A 19,662-nucleotide genomic window follows, 5' to 3' on the forward strand; every position below is an offset into this window, starting at 1 on the left:
TTGAAAATATTATTCATCATCCACTGGAATGTCACCAGAGAATTGGTGAGTCTGAAGAATATAACCATCAGCTCAAACAGTCCCCAGTTCATTCTGAATGCTGCTTTTCATTTGTCCTCTTCCTTGATATGGATGTTGTTATATTCTCACCAAACATCAAGTTTAGTGTAATATTTGGCATCTTGGAGCTTGTCCATCAACTCCAAAATCAGGGGGAGAGGATATCAATTTTTAATAGTCATCTCATTAAGCTTTCGATAATCTTGGACTGGTCAAAGCTTACCATCTTTCTTTTTAACAAAGAAAAATGGTGATGCCATGGGGGACTTTGAGGGTCTGATACATCTGCTAGACAAGTTCTTGTTCAGAAACTTGTCAAGCTCCTGTTGCTTGTTGTTATCAAGTGGGTATGTTTTGCAATTGAGATTAGCACTCGCATTTGGAGTTAGTTTGATTGCATGATTCTAGGATTTTGGCTCTGGTAATTCATCAAAGCTTTCTTTTTTGAATAGGTCTCTGAAGTCTCATACCCATTCAGGCACCATTTCCTCAAAGGTTTTCTCCTCTTTCTGCTCATTGGCCTTGGCAGTGAGATTGTTAGCATGATGGATGGTGTGAATGCATAGTTCATGCTGCAAGTCGATAGCAAGGATGGTTTTCCCATCCTTCATTTCCTCATCCCACCAGTCCTCCAGGTCTTCATCTGGCAGTTCAAATGGGATTTTCTGATATTGGCATCTTGCAAAGGTGATCTATCCAGTTTTCCAATTAATCAATGGGTTGTAGCGTATTAGCCAATCATGACTGAGGAAGACCTTCTTGGTCCCCAGGTCTGTGACTGCCAGATTAATTCATTCAGAATGATCTCTGATCATGAGTCTGAGTTCCATAAACTCAGTGATCGAACTGACTTGGTTTTTTGTTCTGTCAGCATTGTAAACCAGAATTAGTGCTGCCATGGATCACATTGGGAGTTTGTGCTTATTGACAAAAGCATGGTTGATAGAGCTTCCTGTGCACCTGCTGTCGACCAACACAGTTACCAAATGGATCATTTAGAATGTGAGAGTCTCGATTTGGGCTCTAGTGATCAGATCTCACCCAGCTGTTTTGGTTCTCTGAATGAACTTCCATGGCCCTTGGAGTTCATTGAGCTATTCCAAGGCCCAGCATCTTTCAGCCTTTTTCATTTCTTCTACCATGTCATTGATGACTTCCTTGGCTCAGGTCCAATGGACCCAATTCTTGAGTATGGCTTTGGCTGCTACTTCATTTTTGGCATCTCAGATGGCTTACCAGGTCCATTCAGTGTCGAATGGTTTGAGCCAGGTATTGAGGTTCTCTACCCTTATTCAGTCTGAGAGTGCTTGAGTCTTTGTTTGCAGTTTTTGGGTGTGTGAAGTTTTAGTGAGTATATTTGAATACTCTTTGTACATAGTGGTAACTACAGGGAAACTATCAGTCCAACCAGCAGCTGTTGAAGGCACACCATATTTCCAGGCCAGTTCAGTGAAACCACTCACTGGTCAGCCTCATCTTTTACTTCCTCCACTTTTGTTTCTGTGCCAAGTCCTTCCTCTTATTTCTGTAACTTGGCAATTTGGGCCTGTATGTCTTCTTGGGTCTGCTTTTTCTTTGAGCAGTCTTTGGTCATATGACCTTTCTGCTTGCAGTTAAAGCATTTGCCTTCTTTCTTTATTCAATCAATGTCTATTGGTTTTCCAGATCTGGTATATGTAGTGTCAGTCCCAGTTTTTTGTGTTCCATATGTGGGAGCCATTGAAGGTCCTGATGATTTTCTGGCAGTTTGCCTTGACTTATTTGGGGTTGATGGAGTCAGCTTCTTGGTGTAGTCCTGCAGTGTCAATGATTCCACTTTCTGCCTTTGTCATTCTCTGTATATCTTGACGATCTGTTCCTTCCACTCATTGTATCTGACTGGCATCAATGCCTTGATACTAATCACTAAGATCATCATAATGTAAGAGGGAGAGACTCCTCTCTTGAGGGCCTCGACCATCTATCCATTGTTTGCTATATCATTTCAGAATCTGGCGAGCTTTGCAAGACATTCTAGCTTGTTGAAATAATCTGTGGCCACTCTATCCCTCATTTTGTACTCCTTGATCTTTTGTTTGTGGACTTCTTGTACTGCCAGATCAATGAACTTGTCATTCAGCATCTGTTTAAACACTGGCCATGAGGGGTACCGGTAGTGTTTCTGAGTCATTGATCAGAAGTTTGGGGAGATCAGGATCCACCAAGTCTTTGCTTTTTCCTCAAGTTAGAAGATGGCAAATGTGACTTTGTTCATGTTGGTGCCAAGATATCCCATGTATACTTCAAAATATTGTTCACAATCAACCAAAAATTGGTCAATATCATTTGAAGCCCCTTTGAAAGGGCAGGGTTTTTAAAGCAGGTCAGATTGGCATTATAAGACAGTGGCATTCTCAGGTAAGGTCTCCATCAGGTTAGGCCATTCTGAGAATAGGGGTCAGTTCCATTCATGTGGAGATGTGGGGAATGAGTGAAGAGAGTGGTCATTGGCAACTGGGCTCCCCTTTGAGGCAGTGTCCCTTTGGACAATTACTCCATCTTGTATGGTAAACCTGAGATAAATGGCTTCAGAGTCATCTTGTATCAGTTCTTTCCCAGTGCCACTTGATCCTGCCTGATCGGAGAGTGGCTGTCCCCCAAGAAGTCAGCTGTCTTTGTTGGTCTAGGAGTTTTGAAATCCTTTATGTTATAGTGCTGAGGGATTCAGCTGAGGTCAGATGTTAGTGAACCAAGTTGCCATACTTCAGATTGATGGATCCAATGTTTTGGCCTGACTTCAGATAGATGGTGCTGTATACATGGCCCATTTCAGTGGGACAAGTGGGGATCACAGCATTGATTTCAGCTGGGCCTGGAATTGATATGGGGAAATCGGCTTGAGCAGATCCTCTAGATGCTACTGGCTGTATTCTTCTCAAGCATACTTGGTCACAGCATACTGTAAAATGTCTGTTTTTTCAGTATCTTCTGCATACTTATATTTCTGTCCTAAGGGCATAGCCCTCCAGTGAGCATCTCTCCATAAGAAGAGCATTCTCTGCTCATATAGTCCTTGGTATTTCTTTTCTTGTTCTCTCTCTATTTCTTCTCTTAATACTTCTTTGTTGACTTCTTTGCCTGCATATTCTATGAACTGTTCAGGTCTAAAAGGCCCTTCACTGTCCTTCTCATCACTCTCTTCCCCAATATCCTCTTCCTCAAGGAGGAAACTGACAGGTGAGTCATAGATGGATGAAACAGCTGGCTTGAGTGTTGCTGGTGAGCTTGTCATTGTTTCTAGTACTAGGCCCAGCTGTGTTTGGGTCAGATCCAGTGGTTGCAGGTTGGATGGGGAGATTTGAGAGCTGACTGTATTGTGTCCTGCCATGTGCTCTTTCTTCCTCCAGTTCTTGGCTATAGAGGCTAAAGTTTCTCTGGAACCCAGGATTGAGAAACTGATGAGTGACTTGACTTCCCAGGAATCAGCAGAGGGTGTGATCAGAGACATGGGCATTGTCAGATACCCAGAGCCCATAGGCTCCAAGGACAGAGTTGGTGTTGGAGAAGATGGTATCAGTTCTGGCAGGATATTGGAGGGAGGAAGCATGACTCCTTTCTATAGTGTGTCCTCTTCTGATGGCCTCACTCCTAGTGACAGGGCTTTCAGATTCAGCCCATGGGTTGGACTCTAAGTCAGGTTCCCTGAAAGGGGATCCCAAAGAGTCAGTTTGAAGTCCATACCAACTGGGAGAGGCTGATCCCAATCTTTCAGCCTCTTCTCATCATCACTGCTGCCATCCTTGACAGTCATACTCAGCTTTCTCATACTCTCTCTGAGCTTCCACCTGGACATAGTTGATGAGCTCCTCTTGAGCTCACTGTATTTCTGCTTGGCAGGTCTGATTCTGCTGCTGCTGTCATACTGCAGTGTTGTAGTCAAAGGAAACTGTAAGGTCTCAGTCTGGAAATACTCATTGTATGATTCTGTCTCATGCGATTCTTTCTCTTGCACTGGCCATCTCTGCTTCTGGCTGGCTCTCATCATGGAGGTTGTTATTGAGGTCTTCTGCTGCAGCAATAGTGAGCTTCATGTTCATGAAATCCTGATGGATGTTCCTTCCATGGGGGTTGTTGAGCTCCAGCCTGCTGATGGATGGACTTGACTCAAGAGTAGTATAGAGGGAATGGTGGAGAGAGTTGAAGGCTGTCTGAGATCTCTGAGCCATCTGAACAGCATCAAGGGAGTCCTGAGCATGGTTTCTAATCCCTGAGATGACCAGAGAGGCAGAAGAGTTGGAGGCAGAGACTGAAGTGATATTACCAGGGACCTCCTCAGACTCTTGGGTGACATTTGTTGTCCAAGGGTTCTGGAACCCTGCAAGAGCAGAGTTACAGTTTTGGCTAGGTTGTCAGGGAGGGTATCAGTGTCTTTCTTCCTCCTGAAGGCTCCCTGAAGATAGGTTGCTAGGCCCAGCTTCAGATATAGATTGTCCTTGCAGCTGGAAGGATTGTTCTGACAGAGACAGAGATGTCATGGAAAGGAAGGTCTGGGGTTACATTTCAGAGTATAGTATGGACCTGCTGAAATGCTTGATAGTGCCTGACTATCTAAGCTGTTACTGATTGTCATCTGCAGCAAAGAGTAATGATGGCTAAAAGACCTAGTAGCATTCCAATGATGGAAGCTATAAGTTTGAAGAAGTTGTAATTGAGGTCTGCAGTTGTTGTGGGGGGCATTCAGTTTCTCAGCACAATTGGGCTTGAGAAAGGGAAGGTGATAGCTTCAAGCTAATTGTTAGGCTCAAGCTGCACATGATCAACTTAGCATGTGATAAACTAATGTGGCTTCATGTTTGAGCCTTCTGTTAGAGTTCACTTGATGTACTGTTCGTTGATTCCTTGTGCTTCAAGGCTTTGTGTGATTTGCTCAAGAGTAGAATGAGGATATATAAACTTTAGCTTGAAGCTAGGGATTTTACCAGCTAGAGCAAGCTCCTTAAATACTATACAAGGCTCTGCTAATAATACTACATACTTATTATGTATCTCTCTGTCTTTTGTGCTTATTGTTCTAGAGCATTGTTACTGTACATAAAAGGCTGGTTGCATTGTTGGGTAATGCTGTTGCATCAAGAGACAATGGCAGACTTGGCCAGTTGTGATGACTAAGCCTTTTTGTCCCATGATCTTAAGCACCTGTTTTGACTAAGCATAAATAGGGGTTGAAAAGAAAGAAAAAGAGAGAAAGTTGTAACATGATGAGGTTGTCAAGTGACTTTTTGATTGCATAAACTTGTCTGAGTTAGAACAACTCAGCAAGATGAGGATCTGAGATGCTGGTGGTGACAATAGGTGTGAGGTGAGGTGCTTGAGCAAGAACCATTGGGGAAATAGAAGCTGTCCTTAGTGAGACAGTGTCACTAAGCCCCAGAATGCCAGCAAGAATTGTAGTGATAGAGCTTTGGAGATTATTCATACTAGACATCTGATGAATAAATTGGAGCTTTGAATGGAGTGTTGCCCAAGCAGCTTCTTCAACTGCTTGAGATCTGGTTTCTTAATGCTGTTCAGTAGCAGCCTTGGATTTCTTGACTTGCTTTTGTTGAAACTCCTTGATCTCAGCCTGAGACAAGTCTGATGGAGTGGCCTTCCTGTGGTCTGATGCACCAATGTCCTCATTGTCACCATCTTGTATATTAGAGGAGGCAATAGTTGAGCTTTATGGGCCAGCTTGCTTAATCTGCTTCTGCAGAAGTCTGATGTAATCTCTAGCAGCCTTGGATGAAATGCCAAGCTGATGAAGTCTGTCTGCAAAGTTGAGGATATTGACAGTGTCTCTAACATATTTCTTAATAAGGTTTTCACAATGTTTCACCAAAGCAGTGATATGTTCAACATTGGTTGATGGATTAGAGGTTATGAATGAGATCAATAGATTTGAGGGACAAATGTCAAAGACAAAAAACTCTACAACTTGTATAATAATAGTCCAGTAATACTGAATGAGAATTGGTTAAGTCTAGCAAAGCCAAGACTACTTGAATGAGCCAATTGTGAGATAAATGAAGAGATAGAGTCTCACCAGGCAAAAGGAGTTACTGACAGGTGAAGGAAGAGGCAAAGCCTCAAAGCCTGGGATTAGTGGTTAGAAAAGATTGACAGTAAAAAAGTGGAGCTCATTTCACTTAGAGATGTGGAATGAAAGTGAGAATAAAGAAGAGACATCTAGTGCCAATGTCTCTCATGAATCAGCATCAGCTGAGACTTGGCACTGAGACAGAGACAGCATTGGCAATCTCTCTTCATGGATGAGCAGAGCTCTGTATCTCTATATTAATAGAGATTGTGACAACCTCGAGAGTTATGCAGAGGCCTGTGAAAATGCTCTCTACTCTTGGAATCCATCTTTACAATAGACTTTATAAAAGTCTTTCTAAGATGCTGATACAAATATAAGTAAACAATCAATGATTGAAGAAGTTTATTTTTTGTTGAACATCTTATTTAAGATGGTAATCAGAGGGAGATTAATTTACAGACACTTAAGATAGTATCAGCCTTGTTCTCTAAGCTCTAACAGAGAAGTAGTGGCTAAAAGAATACCATGTATAAAAAGCAAGTATTATAAGCATGATTATAATGCTCTGTAATATTAATTAATAGAGACATACAACATACATGTTGTTAGATCCAAGTTGCATATGACTATAAACATGTGATAAACTATCATCACTTCACACTTTGAGTGGAATGACAGAGTTCACTGATGTGGTTATTGATCAATGCACTTTAAGGCCTTATAATCAGCTTGAGAGTGAAATAGTGTGAAGATAAACTTTAGCTTGAAGCTAGAGATTACCAGCAAGAGTGAGTCATCTTATATACTACATGGGTGAAACTAATTATATCTCTTTCTATTGTATATTGTTGAGTCCTTTGTGCCTATTGTCCTTGAGTATCACTACTGTATACAAAAGGTTTATTGTGCATCATTGGGCAGCATTGTCACATCAAAAGACAATGACCAAATAGGCTTATTGTGCTGACTAAGCCTGTCCCACAGTCTTAGGCACCTGTACTAGATGCTCTAACTAAGCATAAATAGGGGTTAATTCATGAAAAGAGAGATAAAAAGGTGAAAAATCATAATATTACCTCCTCTTTAAGACCATTGTCCTGATAGCTTAATTAAGGAATAATTCATAGTCTCATATAGTGTCTGCTGCATCTATTCATTTTTCATTGATCTATTGGTTAGATTCAGAGCTGTAGCCCTTTCAGCTAACCAAGTAGTTGACTGTGATCATCATTCCACTGTCATATGCTTTGACTTTGCATAACTTGTGATTTAGTACTTGATTGATTTCATAATGTTCCTTATTGTCAATCAAGTCAGGTGGCAGTGGTGGTGGTTGTTTCTGATTTGGGAATGTAGGTGTGATATATGGTGTTAATAGGGATTCATTGAAGACATCATAGATCTGCCAATAGTTTGGTAGGCAAAGGCAGTATGCCAAGGCCTCAACCTTAGTTAGAACTGGAAAAGAATCTGTGCATTTATTATCCAGCTTCTGTTTGGAGCATGGGAGATGAAGATTGCTGGTGTCAAGTCAGACTTTGTCATTGGTGGAATAGGAATAGGCCATGTGCCTATAAGTGTCATAGTGCTTTTTTATGGTGGTGATGGCCTTCTGGAGTGCAGCATGCATTTCATTATGGATTTTTGATATTGTTCTGGCAAAGTCAGAGAAGGCTAGTGTAGAGGTGTGAGCCTGTGTTGTTTTGGCTATATGTGAGTATCATTTATAGTTCACAAAAAATGGCATCTTGTCAATTGCTGAGTGAATCTGGTTGTTGTGTTGGAATGCTGCAAGTGCTAGCCATTCTACCCAATTGTCCTGTCAATAATTGATAAAGAGGTGGAGATACTTTTCTACCTCTTAGTTGACTCTCTCTGTTTGCCTGTTGGTCTGAGGGTGGTATGCTATTGAGGCATTCCAACAAATATTCAGGAGTTTATATAGGTTATCTAAGAATTTGAAGATGAATTAAGGTCTCCAATCTGAGATGACCATTTGTGGCATTCCATATTTAGCATAGACCTTGTCTCATAAAATCTTGGCCCATTCTTCTGAAGTCAATTTGGTGAAACAAATGATCAGAATGATTGCTTTAGAGAATTGATCAATTATAATGATAATAGCATCATAGCCATTGTATTTAAATAGTCCAGTGATCATGTTGACTGAGATATGGATCCAGGATGTTGATGGGATCTCATTGGGATGTAAAGATGTGGCCTTGGCTTGTATTATGGCTTTCTCTCATTGACACATCTCACACCCATTGATATAGCATTCAGTGTCTTGCTTTATTTTAAACCACCAGTATTCTCACAGAATCAACTTCTTGGTATTTGCTATTTCTGGATATCCTTGAGTAGCATGATCATAGCATGTAGTGATAATCTCTCCACATAATACCTGATCTCATAGTATGTAGATTTGCTTGTTGTAACAGATCATTTCTTCTTCTCTTGTCATTTCTTGCTCATGATTTAGAGATGAGGCCACATGTTGGTCCCATTTACTAATGTCTCTAGTCACACTTTTGATCTGCTTATGGATCTCTTCTTCTACTGGCATTATTATGGTATAGAAATGTTCCAGCTGCAATAGTGTTACTCTCTCATTGTCATGCCTGCCTTGATTATGATTGGCCCTCTAGCTAAGGAGATCAGCCTTTTTATTTGTGATTTCAGCCTTATGGTATAGTATGTATGAGTATTGGCTGAGTTCTGTTACTCAGCATACTTGTTATTGATTAAGCTTCTGGAGCTGTCAGAAATATTAGAGGTTCTAGTAGTCAGTCCAGATTTCAAATGTCTAAATTGCTCCAATAAGATAATGCTGCCACTTGTTACGATTCACTCCTTTTTTCTTCCTTTCCACCCCTATTCATGCTGAGTCAGAAGGCACAAGACCATGGGATGCTTAGTCAGCACAACTAAAAACCTCCCATCTAGACATTACGACGGTCGTGCTCGACGACACACAATCATCCTTTTATGTACGATAGCGACGCTCAAAGGACAACGAGCACAATGAACCAGACAGACACAATAGGCAGTAGTATAATTAGCAGACAGCAGAACAGTATTTAAAGACCACAGCTCTCACTGGTATACCCCAGCTTCGAGCTAAAGTTTATATTCATACCATTCTACTCTTGAGCCACTGCGTGGCCTTGTGACACCCCGAACCGATAACATCATAAAGTGGACTCAGGTGATCCCTCGAAGTGCGAAGGGACATCTGTTTATCACGTGTTGTCAGATCACGTGTCGCTTGGGCTTAACAATTAGCTTGAAGCTTCTACCTTCCCTTTCTCAAGCCCAATTGTGCTGAGAAACCGAATGCCTCCAGTAACAACCGCAGAACTAAACCACGACTTCTTCGAGTTGATAGCTTCCATCATCGGAACACTGCTCAGACTTCTAGCCATCATCACTCTCTGCCGAGGATGACAATCAGTAGCAGCTTGGATAGTCAGGCACTACCAAGCCTTTCAGCAAATACAACAGATCCTACGAAACGTAACCCCCGACCTCCCTTTCCATGACATCCCCCCTTCAGCCAGGACGTCCTTCTTCCCGCAAGGGGGACCCATACCAGAAGCCAGGACTGACAACTTGAATTCGGGGAGCCTTCTCGAGGAAGAAGGACCCCAACGCCCCTCTCGACGAAACAGCCGAGACCGCCACCCTGCTCTCACAGGGTTCCGGAACCCGTGGATGATGAACGTCGCTCAAGAGCCCGCCGAGGTCTCCAACTACGTCACTCCGGCCAACTCCCCCGAGCATCCCGCCTCCCCAATCCCTTCAGGGATTGGAAACCATGCTCGGGACTCCCTTGATGCCGCTCGGATGGCTGCGGAACCCCGCGAAGGTCCCAACTCCCCCCAGAACCCCCCCGAAACCCCCACTGAGCCAAATACCGGCTCCAGCCAGTCTGTCAGCAGGCTGGGGGTCGAGAACCCACGAGGAAGAACAATCCATCCTGACTACGACAACGCGGACATCGCCATCTCGGCAGCAGGGGACCCCTATCGGCACCTCCACGTGGGAAGCGAGCCTGAGGTCGGGACCGCTAGTGAGAGGGGAAGAGCGGCGACAAGAAGAATTATACAACGAATATTCCCAGAGTGGGACCTTGCCATCTCATTCGACTATAATGAAGCAGTACAACAGCAGCAGCAGAACCAGAACCGAGAGGAGGAGATCAGGCGAACCCAGGAAGAACTCGCCAACTACGTCCGGGAAGAGGCCCAAGAGCAGTACGAAGCAGCAGAGTACGACAGACAGGGGAGAGAACGAAGAAGAATGGAGGAAGTTGAGAGGATGGGCTCAGCCTCCCCCAGAGAGTATGAGCTCCGCACTGATACCGGATCCCCTTTCAGGGAGCCCGATTCGGACAGCGACCCATGGACGGGACCTGCCAGCATCGTTAGCTGGGACGAAGCAATCAGGCGGGGAAATGCTGGGTGGCACCGACCCGTCACACTCGAATATCCCACCCGTACCGACACCATCTCTTCAGACGCTGATTCAGTCCTCGGAGCCTACGGACTCCGAGTACCCGACAATGCCCACGTCTCCGACAGGGCCCTCCAGCGATTCCTGGGCAGTAGGGTCGCCCGACAGTTTCTTAATCCCGAGTTCCAGCGACTCTTCGGCATCTATAGCCAAGAATTGGAGGAGACAAGAGCACGCGGAGGGACACGCTACAGCCGACTCCGAAGCCCCCCTATCGCCCGAACCAGTGATCGAGGGGATGATGGGCCAAGCACCCAAGTCAATGGGAGGGTCCCCGATGACCCTTCGACCAGCCATGCCGTCCATCTACGACCAGCCCGTCAGTTCCCTCCTCGGGGAAGGGGACAGCAGGGACGAGGGCAACGAGGAGGGCAGCGAGGTCAGCGAGGACAGTGAGGACCCATATCATCAACGACTGGAACAGGCAGGAGAAGATACAGACGAAGAAGCACTGCGAGAAGAAATCGAAAGAGCTAGGGGAAGGGAGTACCAGGAACTGTACGAGCAGGGGAGGAATTACTTATGGCAGGACGCGCGCTGGCAAGTGACGTCCCTAGGACTTGAATATAGGTACGCGGAAGAAACTGAAAAAGGAAAGATCTTACAGTATGCCGCGACGGAATACGCATGGAAAGAATATGGGCGCCGACACCCAGAAGACCCACTCATGCCGATACCCCCGTATCGGCCCGACAAACCAAGAACACCGGCACCAATGCCGCGCACCCCCCCTATCCCACCAAAACGAGCAATTTACATCGCCCCCTCTATCCGGAATCGGGCCGACGACAATCCGTCAATCCGAAGCACGGCCTCACAGCTCATGCGAACAAGAAACCGACCGGCATGGCAGGCCGTCCAAACCCCAAATCCCTGGACCGGCCGAGGCAGTCGGCTTCTCGGCGGGCAACCCCCTCTGGACCAAGCCGAATCAAGTGGAAAAGACCCTATTCAGGATGACCCCGAAGCGGTCCGTCTCGGGTTCACCATATGAGATGGAGTAATCGTCCGAATGGTCGAACCAAAGGGGAGCCCAGTTGCCGATGACAACTCCCTACACTCTTTTCCCAGACCGCCAGCGGAATGGAGGCAACCACCATTCGACGGTTGGCCGAATCCTATGGACCCGCTCCCAAACAACGCCAACGTCCTGCAATGTCACCCCGACCTCCTCCGAAAACCCCGCCCCTTTAAAGGGGCCTCCGACGACATTGATCGGTTCCTGGTGGACTGTGAACAATACTTCGAGGTTTATATCGGGTACATCGGTACCGATATGAACAAGGTCGCATTCGCTACCTCATACCTGGAGGACAAAGCCAAAACGTGGTGGATCTTAATCTCCCCGAATTTCCGATCCACCACCAGGGAGCACTATCGATATCCCTCGTGGCCAGTATTCAAGCGAATGCTGAATGACAAGTTCATTGATCCCGCCATACAAGAAGTACACAAACAGAAGATCAAGGAGTACAAGATGGGAGATAAGGCGGCCACAGACTATTTCGATGAGCTAGAACGTCTTGCGAAGCTCGCCGGAATCTGGGAAGACACTGCAAACGATGGAAGGATGGTGGAGGCGCTCAAATGAGGAGTCCCCTCCTCGTACCTCACGATGATCTCTGCCATGGGCATCAAAATGCTGATGCCGGTAGGATATGACGAGTGGAAAGAAAGGATCATCAAGATGTATAAGGAGCGACAAAGGCAGAAAGCAGAGGCAATGACACTACAGGAATATTCCAAAAAGCCGACCCCGCCAACCCCGAACAAACCAGGGCAAACTGCCGGGAAATCATCGGGATCTCCTCAGACGCCAGGTTACAGTACCCAAAAGACTGGGACAGGAACTACATACATGGGAGCCGGAAAGCCGATGGACATCGATCGCCTGAAGAAGGAAGGGAAGTGTTTCAACTGCGGGCTGAAGGGCCACATGGCCAAAGACTGCCCAAAGAAGAAACGAACCCGCGAAGACATACGGGCACAAATCGCCGAGCTGCAAAAGGAGGATGAAGAACTGGGCAAGGAAACGAAAGTCGAGGAAGTAAAAGACAAGGCTGACCAGTGAACGACTCCACTGAATCGGCCAAAGGACTTCATAGTGTGCGGGCCCCTACCATTGTACAAACTTATGATACCTCTGTAGTTACAATGCATTCAAATATACCCCGAACCGTTATCGCACACCCTAGAGAGTCACAAAACAAAACTCAAACGCCCTCGGGCCGAACCCAGGCAGAGAGCCTGAAAACCTGGCTCAAACCATTTGACACCGAATGGACATGGAGAGCCATCAGAGAAGCAAGGGACGAGGGAGCAGCCGCGGCCATGCTGCATGGATGGATACATCGGACCAGGACAGGAGAGGTCACCAGGGACATCGTTAACGGCTTGCGAGAAGCCGAGCGAAGTCGAGCCTTGGAGTGGCTGGACGAACTAAAAGGACCGCAGAAGTTTGTCAGATGAACCAAGACCCCGGGACGAGACTTGACCACAAAGGCGCAGATCGAGACCCTAACTAATAAAACCACACACTCAGTAACCGCCCTCATTGACAGCGGATGCACTGGGAGCTCCATCAATCGAGCCTTCGTCCTCCAACATCAACTTCCTACCAGATCCACCGCAGCACCCATCCCAGTATACAACGCTGATGGAACCAAGAACCAAGCCGGGTCGATCACGGAATTCGTTGAACTTCGACTCACTATCGGAGATCATTCGGAAAGGATCGACCTAGCTGTCACTGATCTCGGAACAAAAGAATTGTTCCTTGGTCATGACTGGCTGATCCGACACAATCCGCTCATCAATTGGAAAACCGGGAGGCTTGTATTTGCCCGATGTCGATGTCGGAAAATCCCGTATGAATTACCCGACGAAGACCTGGAAGACCGATGGGACGAGGAGATGGAGGATGGCGAAACCATCCTAGCGGTCGACTTGCAAAAGGAGATCCATATTCGAGCGGTGCATCACGCCAATAACCTAGCGGCCAAAGCGAATGAGGGGAAAGAGGAGAAGACGTTCGAAGAGATGGTACCGGAGTGGGCACGGGACTTCCGAGACCTCTTCGACAAGGAGAGTTTTGATGAGCTTCCAAGCCCGAAACCTTGGGATCATGCCATTGAGCTAATCCCCAATGCTAACACCAACCTGGACTGCAAGACCTACCCCCTCAGCAACCAGGAGCAACAGGAACTCGACAAGTTCCTTGACGAGAACCTTTCTTCTGGGCGAATCCGACCGTCAAAATCCCCTATGGCTTCCCCCTTTTTCTTCGTAAAAAAGAAGGACGGCAAGCTTCGGCCCGTCCAAGACTACCGAAGACTCAACGAGATGACGATCAAAAACCGATACCCCTTACCCCTAATCTCGGAACTGATGGACAAACTCCAAGGAGCCAAATATTACACCAAGCTCGACGTATGTTGGGGGTACAACAACGTCCGAATCAAGGAGGGGGACGAATGGAAGGCAGCATTCAGGACTAACCGGGGGCTCTTTGAACCAACGGTAATGTTCTTTGGCTTGACCAACTCCCCGGCCACCTTTCAGTGGATGATGAACAATATCTTCAAGGACCTCATCGCCACCGGGAAGGTGACCATCTATCTAGACGACATCCTCATCATGTCCAAAACCAGGGAGGAACACCGGAGCCTAGTCCGACGGGTGCTTGCCCTCATGAGGAAGCATAAGCTATTCCTCAAAGCGGAGAAATGCGAGTTTGAGGTACTAGAGACCAAATACCTTGGAGTAATCATTGGCGAAGGGAGCATTCGAATGGACCCGGTAAAGATTGCAGGAGTAATCGACTGGCCGACACCGACCAAAAAGAAGGAGCTACAATCCTTCTTAGGCTTCACCAATTTCTACCGAAGGTTCATATGGGACTACAGTAGGATTGTACGACCTATGACCCAACTCACCGGTAACGCACCCTGGGGATGGAGTATACCCCAGCAACACGCCTTCGAGGACCTGAAATGACGGTTGACGGAGGACGTAATCCTTGCTATACCGTCTCAAGAAGGCAGGTTTCGGGTCGAAGCAGACTCAAGCGAAGGGGCCATAGGTGCCATCCTGTCCCAGGAACAAAACGGGAAATGGCGACCCGTTGCCTTCCTTTCAAAGGCATTAACAGTGACGGAAAGAAACTACGAGATTTACGACAAGGAACTGCTCACAATAATGCTCGCCCTCGAAGAATGGCGTCATTACCTGATCGGAGCAGCCGAGACCTTTGAGATCTGGACTGATCACCAGAATCTCAGGTATTTCCGACAACCTCAAAAGTTAAACCGTCGACAAGCCCGTTGGGTCACCGAGCTCGCCCAATACGAGTACACACTCCATCATAAAGCCGGGGTCACCAACAAAAAGGCTGACCTCCTCTCTCGTCATGCAGACCACGATCAGGGGGGAAACGACAACGAAGGAGTCATCATCCTTCGCCCCGAACACTTTCGAGCAATGATAATGCCAACGGAGGAGGAAACACATGAATGAATTAAAAGCGCAACACGAGACCTGCACCAGTGGGACCAAAGGATCGCCACCTCGCTCAATCATGAACGAGGGCTTACAAAAAAGGAGGGGATGATCTACTATGACGGGAGGATCTACATTCCACGCGATCAAAGCCTACGCGGTGATATCATCGCCAAACACCATGACCATGCCACAGCAGGACACCCAGGCATCGCCAAGACAAAGGAACTCATCCTACGAGACTACTGGTGGCCGAAACTCACCAACGACGTCACAACCTATGTCAAGGGCTGTGAAACCTGCCAGAGGGGGAAATCATCCACACAACCGAAAGCAGCCCCATTACATCCTAATGAGGTGCCAGCGCAACCATGGACCCACATATCAGTGGATATGATTACTGGGTTGCCAGACTGCAATGGCTACGACATGATCATCATCATAGTCGATCGATTCTCCAAAGCGATCATCCCGATCGCATGCTCGACTGAGTTAAATTCAGAAGGATGGGCAAAGATACTACAGGATGAAGTCTACGCAAAGTATGGGATGCCGCAAGTAGTCATCTCAGACCGGGGGCCGCAATTCGTCTCCAAGTTCCTTGCCGACTTATATAAATTGCTGAACATCACACACAACGCGTCAACAGCATACCACCCACAGACAGATGGTCAAACCGAATGCGCAAACCAGGAAGTTGAAAAATACCTCCGGCTATTTATCAACTACAGGCAAGACGATTGGGTGGAATGGCTAGCGCTAGCTGCCTTCCAACACAACAACAGAGTCCACTCCGCCACAGGTCAAACCCCCTTCTTTGTCAACTATGGCAGACATCCGTATCTGGCACAAACGAATCACTGTAGAACAACGACTCCCGCCTCTACAGATTTTGCGCAAACAATGGGAAAAATACATGCCGAAACAAAAAGAGCACTCGAAAAGGCAGCCGCAACGATGAAAACCCAATATGACAAACATCGTCGTCCGGCACACGAGTATCATGTCCACGACAAAGTGTGGCTTGATACAACCAACCTCCATCTTCCCCGACTGAAACGTAAACTTGCCGACAAGCGCACGGGACCCTTCCTGATTCTCGCAAAAATCGGAGAGTCAGCGTATAAACTGCGTTTACCAATCGGATGGAAAATCCACAACGTATTCAACGAGTCCCTATTAACACCATACGTCGCTCCAGCCTTTCCAAATCAGGAATGTCCGCCGCCACCGCCCCCCGACCTGATCGATGATGAGGAACACTACGAAATCGATCAAATACTAAACCACAAACTACGAAAAGTGAAGGCCTGTGGGGGTGGCACAACGACGACAGTCAACTACCTCGTTAGCTGGAAAGGCTATGGCCCGGAATCCAACCAATGGATCAACGAAAAATATATGAACGCAGACACAGCAATACATGATTACGAACTATCCCTTAATTAAGCCATCGGGACAATGGTCTTAAGTGGAGGGTAATGTTACGATTCGCTCCTTTTTTCTTCCTTTCCACCCCTATTCATGCTGAGTCAGAAGGCACAAGACCATGGGATGCTTAGTCAGCACAACTAAAAACCTCCCATCTAGACATTACGACGGTCGTGCTCGACGACACACAATCATCCTTTTATGTACGATAGCGACGCTCAAAGGACAACGAGCACAATGAACCAGACAGACACAATAGGCAGTAGTATAATTAGCAGACAGCAGAACAGTATTTAAAGACCACAGCTCTCACTGGTATACCCCAGCTTCGAGCTAAAGTTTATATTCATACCATTCTACTCTTGAGCCACTGCGTGGCCTTGTGACACCCCGAACCGATAACATCATAAAGTGGACTCAGGTGATCCCTCGAAGTGCGAAGGGACATCTGTTTATCACGTGTTGTCAGATCACGTGTCGCTTGGGCTTAACACCACTCTTCAAGGGCCAGCATTATAGCAAGTAGCTCTTTGTCATATATCTTGTAGTTTTGCTCTATTACTGTCAAGACTTTGGATAAGAAGGCTATGGGCCACCACTTTCTGTCTTGTTTCTGAGATAGTATGGCTCTGACTGCACTTTTGCTCAAGTCCACCTTTATTTGGAACTTGCTATCCTGATCAGAGATGGCCAGTACAACATCTTCTGCTAGTTGTCATTTCAGGTCACTGAATGCTAACTGCTGTGATGGTCCCCATGCCCACAGGGTATTACCAGTCAGTTGCATCATAGGCCTGATGATCTTGCTGTAGTCCCTAATGAACTGACAGTAGAAGTTGGTGAATCTAAGGAATGATTGAAGCTCCTTCTTTATCAGTTCTGGCCACTCTGTCACTCTGGCCACTTTAATTGGGTCTATCCAGATGCTTTCTTCACTGATGATAACTCTGAGATATTCAGTTTCTAATATCTTGAATTCACACTTTTTGGCTTTAAGAAATAGCTTATGCTTCCTCATCAAAGCAAGCACCTGCCAGATCAGTCTCCAATGCTCCTCTCTTGTCTTGGACATGATTAAGATATCATTCAAGTAGATAGTCATCTTTTCTATGGCAATGAGTTCCTTGAATATGTTGTTCATCATCTATTGAAAGGTCACAGAGGAATTAGTTAACCTGAAGAATATAACCATTGGTTTAAACAGCCTCTAGTTAGTTCAGAAGGCAGCCTTCCACTCATCCCCTTCTTTGATGTAGACATTGTTGTATTCTCACTGAACATCAAGTTTAGTGTAATACTTGGCATCCCAAAGTTTGTCCATCAACTCTGAGATTAGTGGGAGTAGATAACAGTTTTTGATCATCATCTCATTAAGTTTCTAATAGTCTTATACTGGTCAGAGCTTGCCATCTTTCTTTTTCATAAAGAAAAATAAGGAGGCCATCAGGGATTTAGAGGGTCAGATTCACCTGCTGGAAAGGTTCTCATCCAGAAATTTGTCTAATTCCTGCTGCTCATTGTTCCTGAGAGAATAGATCTTCCAGTTGAGGTTGGCATTTGCATTTGAGATTAACTTGATTACATGATTCCATGGTTTGGATGCTGGGAGTTTGTTGAAGCTCTCTTTTTCAAAGAGGTCCCTATAGTCCTGAGCCCACTTGAGCATTATCTCTTCAAATATTCACTCCTTTTTCTGTTTATGTGCCTTCACTGCTAGATCATTAGCATGGTGAACTGCATGGATATGGATCTCCTTTTGGAGGTCAACAGTGAGGATGGTTTCTCTGTCCTTCATCTCCTCATCCCATCTGTCTTCAAGGTTCTCATCTGGTAATTCAAATAAGATTTTTCAGCACTTGCATCAAGTGAATATTATTTTTCTGACCTTTCAATTGATCAGAGGATTATGCCTGATCAACCAGTCATGTCCTAGGAATGCTTCCTTAGTTTCTAGGTCAGTTACTGTAAGGTTGATTCATTCAGAGTGATCTCTGATGGTGAGCCAGAGCTCAATGAATTCTGTGATTGAGCCAGCTTGATTCTTTGTTCTATCTGCATTGTAAATAGGAATAAAAGCAGTGGTGGCTTGGGTTGAAAGTTTGTGCTTGTTGATGAAAGCACAGTTTATTGAGCTACCAGTGCAGCCACTATTGACCAGTATGGTTATAGCATGAGTGGTTCAGTTCAAGAGGATTTCAACCTGGGTCTTGATTGTCAGATCAGATCTCTGTGTTTTGGTTTATTGAACATATCTTCTTAGTCCTTGTAGTTTGTCAAGCTATTCCAGAGCTCAACACCACTCTGTCTCCTTCATCCCTTTGATCATTTTGTTGATCACTTCATCAGTTCAGGTCTTGTGTACTTAATTTTTGAGCATGGCCTTGGCTGCTTCTTTGGTTGGCACTTCTTGTATGGCCCTCCACATCCATTTGGTGTTGAATGGTTTGAGCCATAATTTAGAGGTCTCTCTCCTTGTTCAGCCTATGAGCATTTGAGTGGATTCTGATAGTGATTCTTTGGTGTGCAAAATAGAAGTTGATTGGGGTATATCTGAATGCACACATAATTTAGGCATAAAGGTAACTACAGAAGTTTTAGTCTGTTTAATAAGTACTGTTCACACACTATGAAGTCCTTTGGCTGATCCAGTGGAATCACTCACTAGTTGGCCTCACCTTTTACCTCCTCCATCTTTGTCTCTGTGTCTAGCTCCTCATCCTCCTTCTGGAGTTCAGTGATTTGTACCCAAATATCTTCCTGGGTCTGCTCTTTCTTGGAGCAGTCTTTTGACATATAGCTTTTCTGACCACAGTTGAAACACTTTTCCTCTTTCTTAAGCTGGTCTATATCCATCAGCTTTTCTGTTCTGGTGTATGTGGTTCTGGTGCCCATCTTCTGGGCTGAGTATAATAGGCTAGCCATCAAAGATCCTGGTTTACTGCTTGAGTTAGTTGTCTTGGACCCAGAGGCCTGTGACTGGTTCAGCTTTCAGTAGTCTTGCAAGGTGGCTTGCTCTGCCTTCTGTTATTGTTATTCCTTGTACATCTTGATGATCCATTTCTTTCATTTGTTATATCCCTTTGGGATCAGTTGTTTGATCC

Source organism: Guyanagaster necrorhizus (genome assembly GCF_019112545.1).
Source record: "Guyanagaster necrorhizus MCA 3950 unplaced genomic scaffold BT62scaffold_5, whole genome shotgun sequence".
Taxonomy (NCBI): Eukaryota; Fungi; Basidiomycota; class Agaricomycetes; order Agaricales; family Physalacriaceae; genus Guyanagaster; species Guyanagaster necrorhizus.